Source organism: Arachis hypogaea, chromosome 7 (genome assembly GCF_003086295.3).
Source record: "Arachis hypogaea cultivar Tifrunner chromosome 7, arahy.Tifrunner.gnm2.J5K5, whole genome shotgun sequence".
Taxonomy (NCBI): domain Eukaryota; kingdom Viridiplantae; phylum Streptophyta; class Magnoliopsida; order Fabales; family Fabaceae; genus Arachis; species Arachis hypogaea.
This window is the reverse complement of record NC_092042.1, coordinates 69,628,220-69,638,128: the sequence shown is the minus strand read 5'-3', so window position 1 is coordinate 69,638,128 and position 9,909 is coordinate 69,628,220. Positions and strand designations below refer to the sequence as shown.

The following is a 9,909-nucleotide window of genomic DNA, read 5'->3' as shown; positions in this document are numbered from 1 at the left end:
CGATTTCCCTCTGATTACAAGGTGGTAGGGCACTAACACATGGAATCATGTGACAACCAGAGGAAGGTGGTAGGGCACGCTCCTTCGGAATATTTACCTCTGAAAGGAGAAATGTGGTACGACACTCATCCTTCAGAATTATTCCTCCTTATGTACAATAGAGAGACTAATCCGATAGTTGTCGACCGAATTTGTGTCAGGTTTGGCACTAACCGACATGTGATATCACAGCTAATAGGGCAGACATTCATCATATGCATCTTCTATATGTTTGCTTGCTTTGTTTACTTGAGTTTGCCTAATTGTATAACATGCCTACCTGCTTCTTGAACTACTTGTTGTATATGAATATTATTTGTGTTTTACTTGTTTGTATTAATTGTGATTGTCTGGTGCCAAGGAGGTTAGGTAGGCGGTGGCGATGGGATCGCACGGAGGTTAGGTTGGCGAAGGCTGTGTGATACAGCGATGTGATTAATATTAGTTAGAATTCCCTTAAGTTTAGATAACCCAGTTTATGGTTTAAGTTCTCTATATATTTATTTATTTTGTTTTAAGCTTGAATACTCGTATGTAATGTGAAGTTTTAGGATTGCCTTCGGCGTCCCGGAGCCTTACATCTTACATTATTGCGCACCGTTACCATACTGAGAACCTCTGGTTCTCATTCCATACTTTGTTGTTGTTTTTTAGATGCAGATCGTAATCCACCTCGATGAGGTTGCAGATATAGTGACAGAGCGGAGTATGGTTTCTCTCTGGCTTATTTCTATTTTATTCTGTTGTAGTAGTTTCTCTCATCTTTTCTGTTTTAGACCTTATGGATTTAGAGGCTTACTTGAGAGATAGGTTGTATAAACTGTTTTAATTCCAAAACTCTGTAATTTTCTATTTGTAACTAGTCGGCTTAAACTCTGCAAGCCGCGGCTAGTTCCCTATGACTATTATATTCTTATATTTATATATGTTTTATTCTTGTGCATCTGTACTTCATATCTTATACGTTAGCTTCGTGTGAACGTTCGGGCTTTGAAATTCTGTTTTGAGCTTATATCCTTCATCGGGCTTTTAGAATATATTATTTCCTTCTATATATAAATATGTATAAGCCTTAGAATTATCATAACCTTTGATTAACCTTTGTCTTACGGCTAGAGGTAAGGCTTAGGGTAATTGGGGTGTTACAAATCCACCATCCTTGTTAGGTGCAGGTGTCTCACCACGACATTGCACAAGCAGGATAAAACCATCATCTTTGTCAAGTGTAGGTGTCTCATCAATAAAGTAAGTGGGATGAAACCTATGTCTTTGCCAATTCAGTGATTATATCTCAATCACAATTACGCAAGTGGGACAAAACCTCCGCCATTGCCAAATCAATTATCATATCACAGTGATAATCGTAAACATAATCACACATAATCATAATAATAATCAAACATACCTGATGAGGGAAAAACGATTCCACACAAACTCACTGGCAAGTGTACCGGGTCGCATCAAGTAGTAATAACTCACAAAAGTGAGGTCGATCCCACAAGGATTAATGGATTGAGCAATTTTAGTATGGTGATGAATTTAGTTAAGCTAATATTGATGAATTGATTGAAAATTGATTGACAGAATGTAAATTGCTATGAATCTAAACTGCAGAATATAAATCAACTGAAGAGTAAATAGCAGAAAAGTTAAATTGCTGAAACTTAAAGTGCAAGAAATTAGAAGAGCTGAAACTTAAATTGCAAAAAAGGTAAATGACTGAAGCTTAAAGTGTAAGGAAATTAAATTGCTGAATCTAAATTGCAAGGAAACTTAAATTGCATGAAGCATAAAAGGATTTGGGTGTTGGGAATTAAAACAGAACTGAAAAATGTAAAGTGTAGTAAACTAAAGAGCTCTCAGATGAGAAAATTCAGAAACAGATCTATTCAGTACCAAAACAGAAATATAAAAGTGCAGAAGAATCAAAACAGCAAGAAGACTGGTGCACGAAATTGTGATCTCAATGGCGCTAACAACTTGGTACGCACAATTGTAATATCACTCTTTTTCACAACTTCGCACAACTAACCAGTAAGTGCACTGGGTCATCCAAGTAATAAACCTTACGTGAGTAAGGGTCAATCCCACGGAGATTGTCGGTTTGAAGCAAGCTATGGTCACCTTGTAAATCTCAGTCAGGCAAATTCAAATGGTTATGGAGTTTTAATAATTAAAAGATAAATAAAACATAAAATAAAGATAGAGATACTTATGTAAATCATTGGTGGGAATTTCAGATAAGTGTATAGAGATACTTTATCCCTCTTGAATCTTTGCTTTCCTACTACCTTCATCCAATCCTTCATACTCCTTTCTATGGCAAGCTGTATGTTGGGTGTCACTATTTTCAATGGCTACTTTCCGTCCTCTCAGTGAAAATGGTCCTCTACGGTTTCCCGCATGACTAATCATCTGTTGGTTCTCAATCATGTAGGAATAGGATTTACTATCCTTTTGCGTCTATCACCACACCCTACAGTCGCGAGTTTGAAGCTCGTCACAGTCATCCCATCCCAGATCCTACTCGGAATACGACAGACGAGGTTTAGACTTTTCAGATCTCAATAATGCAGCCAATGGATTCTAGCTTATACCACGAAGACTCTGATCTCACGGAATTGAAGGCTTTGTTGTCAGGAGAGGCAGTCAAACGCATGGACCAGGAATCCAAGAGATACATACTCTAGCTTTCGCAGGTAGAACGAAAGTGTTTGTCAGGCACGCGTTCATAAGTGAGAATGGTGATGAGTGTCACTGATCATCACATTCATCAGGTTGAAGTGCGAATGAATATCTTAGAATAAGAATAAGCATGAATTGAATAGAAAACAGTAGTAATTGCATTAATACTCGAGGAACAGCAGGGCTCCACACCCTTAATCTATGGTGTGTAGAAACTCCACCGTTGAAAATACATAAGTGATGAAAGTCCAGGCATGGCCAATGGCCAGCCACCAAAATGTGATCAAGATATCAAAGGATGATCAAAAGATAGATACCAAGATCTCTGATACAATAGTAAAAAGTTCTATTTATACTAAACTAGTTACTAGGGTTACAGAAACAAGTAAATAATGCAGAAATCCACTTCTGGGCCCACTTGGTGTGTGCTTGGGTTGAACATTGAAGCTTTCACGTGTAGAGGTCTTCCTTGGAGTTAAATGCCTGTTTGTAACTTGTTTCTGGCGTTTAACACTACTTTGCAGCTTGTTTCTAGCGTTTAACGCCAGAATAGGGCAAAAAGCTGGCGTTAAACGCCAGTTTGCATCGTCTAAACTCGGGCAAAGTATGGACTATTATTTATTGCTGGAAAGCCCTGGATGTCTACTTTTCAACGCAATTAAGAGCACGTCATTTGGATTTCTTTAGCTCTAAAAATTCTATTTCGAGTGCAGGGAGGTCAGAATCCAACAGCATCAGCAGTCCTTTGTTAGCCTCTGAATCAGATTTTTGCTCAAGTCCCTCAATTTCAGCCAGAAAATACCTGAAATCACAGAAAAACACACAAACTCATAGTAAAGTCCAGAAATGTGAATTTTGCTTAAAAACTAATAAAAATATACTAAAAACTAACTAAATCATACTAAAAACTATGCAAAAATAATGCTAAAAAGCGTATAAATTATCTGCTCATCAAAACACCAAACTTAAATTGTTACTTGTCCCCAAGTAACTTGAAAACAAATAGGATAAAAAGAAGAGAATATACAATGAATCTCACAATATCAATGAAACTTAGTCTCAATTAGATGAGCGGGGCTAGTAGCTTTTTACTTCTGAACAGTTTTGGCATCTCACTTTATCCTTTGAAATTTAGAATGATTGGCATCTATAGGAACTCAGAGTTTCAGATAGTGTTATTGATTTTCCTAGTTCAGTATGTTGATTCTTGAACACAGCTACTTTATGAGTCTTGGCCGGGCCCTAAGCACTTTGTTTTCCAATATTACCACCGGATACATAAATGCCACAAACACATAACTGGGTGAACCTTTTCAGATTATGACTTAGCTTTGCTAAAGTCCCCAATTAGAGGTGTCCAGAGCTCTTAAGCACACTCTTTTTGCTTTGGATCACGACTTTAACCACTCAGTCTCAAGCTTTTCACTTGGACCTTCATGACACAAGCACATGGTTTGGGACAGCTTGATTTAGCCACTTGGCCTGGATTTTATTTCCTTGGGCCCTCCTATCCAGTAATGATCAAAGCCTTGGATCCTTTTTACCCTTGCCTTTTGGTTTAAAGGGTTGTTGGCTTTTTCTTTTTCTTTCTCTTTTTTTTTGCCATTTTTTTTCGCAAGCTTTCTTATTCATTGCTTTTTCTTGCTTCAAGAATCAATTTCATGATTTTTCAGATTGTCAATAAAATTTTTCTTTGTTCATCATTCTTTCAAGAGCCAGCTATTTTAACATTCATTAACAACAAGATAAAAAATATGCACTGTTCAAGCATTCATTCAAAAAACAAAAAGTATTGCCACCACATCAAAATAATTAAACTAATTTCAAGATAAATTTGAAATCCAAGTACTTCTTGTTCTTTTGTAATTAAGCACATTTTTCATTTAAGAGAGGTGAAGGATTCATGGAATTATTCATAGCTTTAAGACATAGATACTAGACACTAATGATCATGCATGTAATGAAGACACAAACATTGACAAACATGAAGCTCAAAAACCGAAAATAGAAAATAAATAGACAATGAGATTAAGGAATGAGTCCACCTTAGTGAGGGTGGCGTCTTCCTCTTGAAGAACCAATGGAGCGCCTAAGCTCCTCTATGTCTCTTCCTTGCCTTTGTTGCTCCTCCCTCATAGCTCTTTGGTCTTTTCTAATCTCATGGAGAATGATGGAGTGCTCTTGGTGCTCCACCCTTAGTTGGTCCATGTTGTAACTTAAGCCTTCCAAGGAGGTGTTGAATTGTTCCCAATAGTTGTGTGGAGGAAATTGCATCCCTTGAGGCATCTCAGGGATTTCTTGATGAGGATCTTCCTCATGCTCTTGTTAAAATCCATGAATGAGCTCTCTTGTTTGCTCCATCCTTTTCTTAGGGATGGGCTTGTCCTCTTCAATGAGGATGTCTCATTCTATGTCAATCCCAACCAAATTGCATAGATGACAAATGAGATGAGGAAAAGCTAACCTTGCCAAAGTAGAGGACTTGTCAGCCACCTTGTAGAGTTCTAGAGGTATGATCTCATGAAATTCCACTTCCTCCCCAATCATGATACTATGGATCATGATGGCCCGATCCACAGTCACTTCAGATCGGTTGCTAGTAGGAATGATGGAGTGTTGGATGAACTCCAACCATCCTCTAGCCACGGGCTTAAGGTCCGGTCTTCTCAATTAAACCGGATTGCCTCTTGAGTCTCTTTTCCATTGAGCTCCTTCCACACATATGTCCATGAGGACTTGGTCCAACCTTTGATCAAAGTTGACCCTTCTAGTGTAGGGGCATACGTTTTCTTGCATCACTGGCAAGTGGAACGCCAACCTTACATTTTTCGGACTGAAATCTAAGTTTCCATTGTAAGCCAATTCTTTGGATTCGGGTTCATACTTTGATCATGGTTCCTAGTGATCCATGCATTGACATAGAACTCTTGAACCATTAAGATTCTGACTTGTTGAATGGGGTTGGTAACCCAACCTCTTCTTTGGATCTTATGTCGGATCTCCGGATACTCATTTTTCTTGAGCATGAAAGGGACCTCAGGGATCACCTTCTTCTTGGCCACAACTTCATAGAAGTGGTCTTGATGGACCTTTGAGATGAATCTTTCCATCTCTCATGACTCGGAGGTGGAAGCTTTTGCCTTCTCTTTCCTCTTTCTAGAGGTTTCTCCGGCCTTAAGTGTCATAAATGGTTATGGAAAAACAAAAAGCAATGCTTTTACCACGCCAAACTTAAAAGGTTTGCTCATCCTCGAGCAAAAGAAGAAAGAAAGAAGGGGAAGAAGAAGAAAATAGAGGAGATGGAGGGAGATAGGTGGTTCGGCTAAGAGGGGGAAAGGTGTCTGTGTTGTGTGAATATGAAGGAGTAGTGAGGGGTTTATATTGGGGTGAGGGGAGGGTTGGGTTTCGGTCATTAGGGTTGGGTTTGGGAGGGAAAAGTGTTTGAATTTTTAAAGTGAGGTTGGTGGGATTTTTGGGGAAGAGATATGGAGGTGATTGGTGAAGAAGTGATGGGGAAGAGTGAATGAGTTGATTGGTGAGGGGTATTTGGGGAAGAGTGTTGTGGGAGGGTAGGTGGGAATCCTGTAGGGTCCACAGATCCTGAGGGGTCAAGGATGTATCATCCCTGCTCCTATTAGGCGTGTAAACACCCTTACAGTGCAATCCTGGTGTTTAACGCCAGATTGCTGCTTATTTCTGGCGTTAAACGCCAGCTTTTATTCCTTTTCTAGCGTTAAACGCCAGGCTGCAACCTGTTTCTGGCGTTTAACACCAGATTGTAGCCTGTTTCTGGCGTTTAACGCCAGTCTGGTACTTGTTTCTGGCACTCCCCTTACTAGCGTTTAAATGCCAGTAAGTCTCTCCTCTAGGGTGTGCTGTTTTTTATGCTGTTTTTGATTTTTTTTCTTTAATTTTTGTAATTTTTTTGTGACTCCACATGATCATCAACCTAAAAAAAAAAATAACATGAAATAACATAGATAAATAAAAATTGGGTTGCCTCCCAATAAGCGCTTCTTTAATGTGAATAGCTTGACAGTGGGCTGTCATGGAGCCTCACAGATATTCAGAGCATTGTTGGGACCTCGCAACACCAAACTTAGAGTTTGACTACGGGGGCTTTGTTTGACTCTGCATTGAGAGAAGCTTTTCTTGCTTCCTCTCCATGGTTACAGAGGGAGATCCTTGAGTTTTAAACACAAGGTAGTCCTCATTCAATTGAAGGACCAACTCTCCTCTGTCCACATCAATCACAGCTTTTGCTGTGGCTAGGAAGGGTCTTCCAAGGATGATGGATTCATCCTCATCCTTTCCAGTGTCTAGGATTATGAAATCAGCAGGGATGTAAAGGCCTTTGACCTTTACTAGCACGTCCTCTACTTGTCCATAAGCCTTTTTCATGGATTTGTCTGCCATCTCTAATGAGAATTTGGCAGCCTGTATCTCAAAGATTCCAAATTTGGCAGCCTGTATCTCAAAGATTCCCAGTTTTTCCATTACAGAGAGTGGCATTAAGTTTATGCCTAACCCTAGATCACACAGAGCCTTCTCAAAGGTCATGGTGCCTATGGTACAGGGAATTAAGAATTTACCACGATCCTGTTTCTTTTGAGGTAATGTCTGCCTAACCAAGTCATTCAGTTCATTGGTGAGCAAGGGGGGTTCATTCACCCAAGTCTCATTACCAAATAACTTGGCATTCAGCTTCATGATTGCTCCAAGGTATTTAGCAACTTTCTCTTCAGTAATATCTTCATCCTCTTCAGAGGAAGAGTACTCATCAGAGCTCATGAATGGCAAAAGGAAATTCAATGGAATCTCTATGGTCTCTAGATGAGCCTCAGATTCCTTAGGTTCCTCAATTGGGAACTCCTTTTTGTCCAGAGGACGTCCCATGAGGTCTTCCTCACTGAGATTCACGTCCTCCTCCTCCTCTCTAGGTTCGGCCACGCCAAGTAAGGTTATGACCTTGCACTCTCTTTTTGGATTCTCTTCTGTATTGCTTGGGAGAGTACTAGGAGGAGTTTCAGTGACTCTTTTACTCAGCTGGCCCACTTGTGCCTCCAAATTTCTAATGGAGGACCGTGTTTCATTCATGAAACTTAGAGTGGCCTTAGATAGATTAGAGACTATATTTGCTAAGCTAGAGGGGCTCTGCTCAGAATTCTCTGTCTGTTGCTGAGAGGATAATAGAAAAAGCTTGCTATTGGTAAACCTGTTTCTTCCACCATTATTAAAGCCTTGTTGAGGCTTTTGTTGATCCTTCCATGAGAAATTTGGGTGATTTCTCCATGAGGAATTATAGGTGTTTCCATAGGCTTCACCCATGTAATTCACCTCTGCCATTGCAGGGTTCTCAGGATCATAAGCTTCTTCTTTAGAAGATGCTTCTTTAGTACTGTTGGATGCATTTTGCAATCCATTCAGACTCTAAGAAATTATGTTGACTTGCTGAGTCAACATTTTGTTCTGAGCCAATATGGCATTCAGAGCATCAATTTCAAGAACTCCCTTCCTTTGAGGCGTCCCATTATTCACATGATTCCTTTCAGAAGTGTACATGAACTGGTTATTTGCAACCATGTCAATGAGTTCCTGAGCTTCTGCAGGCATTTTCTTCAGGTGAATAGATCCACCTGCAGAATGGTCCAATGACATTTTAGACAATTCAGACAGACCATCATAAAATATATCCAGGATGGTCCATTCTGAAAGTATGTCAGAAGGACACTTTTTGGTCAGTTGCTTGTATCTTTCCCAAGCTTCATAGAGGGATTCACCATCTTTCTGTCTGAAGGTTTGAACATCCACTCTAAGCTTGCTCAGCTTTTGAGGAGAAAAGAACTTGGCCAAGAAGGCCGTGACCAGCTTATCCCAAGAGTTCAGGCTATCTTTAGGTTGAGAGTCCAACCATGTTCTAGCTCTGTCTCTTACAGCAAAAGGGAAAAGCATAAGCATGTAGACCTCGGGATCAACCCCATTGGTCTTAACAGTATCACAGATCTGCAAGAATTCAGTTAAGAACTGAAAAGGATCTTCTGATGGAAGTCCATGAAACTTGCAATTATGTTGCATCAGAGAAACTAATTGAGGCTTTAGCTCAAAATTGTTTGCTCCAATGGCAGGGATTGAGATGCTTCTTCCATGGAATTTGGAATTTGGTGCAGTGAAGTCACCAAGCATCTTCCTTGCATTGTTGTTGGATTCGGCCATGTCTCCTTCTTTTTCGAGATTCTCTGTAAGGTTTTCTCTGGATTGTTGTGCTTTAGCTTCTCTTATCTTCTTCTTCAGAGTCCTTTCAGGTTCAAGATCTGCTTCAACAAGAATGTCCTTGTCCTGGTTCCTGCTCATATGAAAAAGAAGTGAACAGAAAAGAAGAAGAATCCTCTATGTCACAGTATAGAGATTCCTTTATGTGAGTAGAAAAAAAAAGAATAGAAGAAGGAGAAGAGAAAAATTTGAACACAGAGGAGAAGAGGGGTTCGAATTTTAAGATGAAGAGAAGTGTTAGTAAATAAATAAATAAATAGAAAGAGATGAGAGAGAGCGAATTCTAATATTAACTAAAAGAGAAGAAAAATATTTTTGTTTTTGTTTTTTTAAAAAAAAGTTAGTATTCGAATATTAAGGAAAGGAATAAAATAAAAATTAAAATGTGAAACAATTAGTTAATTAAAAAGAATTTTGAAAAAGGGTGAGGAATTTTCGAAAATTAGAGAGAGAAAAGTAGTTAGGTGGTTTGAAAAAGATAAGAAATAGTAAAACCAACAAAAAAATCAATTAGTTAGTTGAAAAAGATTTGAAAATTAATTTTGAAAAGATAAGAAGTTAGAAAAGATTTTGAAATTGATTTTGAAAAAGATATGATTTGAAAAAGATATGCTTGAAAAGATATGATTGAGATTTGTTTTGAAAAAGATTTGATTTTTAAAATCAGAATTAATGACTTGACTCGCAAGAAATCAAAAGATATGATTCTAAAATTTAAAGTTTGAATCTTTCTTAACAAGAAAGTAACAAACTTGAAATTTTTGAATCAAAACATTAATTGTTAGTACAGTTTTTTTGAAAATAAAAGAAAAAGTTAAGAAAAAGATTTTTAAAAATTAATTTTAAAGAATTTTCGAAAATAGTTAAGGAAAAATAAAAGATTTGATTTTGAAAAAGATTTTGAAAAGATAAGAT

At 38.3% G+C, this 9,909-nt stretch overlaps 1 non-coding gene across 1 annotated transcript; it reads left to right on the top strand.

Annotated features, from left to right (window-relative positions):
- Positions 1–8,440: 8,440 nt before the first annotated feature.
- On the top strand, positions 8,441–8,544 carry LOC112704586 (small nucleolar RNA R71). The gene has a single exon (XR_003155203.1). It is a non-coding gene; the product is annotated as a small nucleolar RNA R71 (small nucleolar RNA).
- The last annotated feature ends 1,365 nt before the right edge of the window (positions 8,545–9,909 follow it).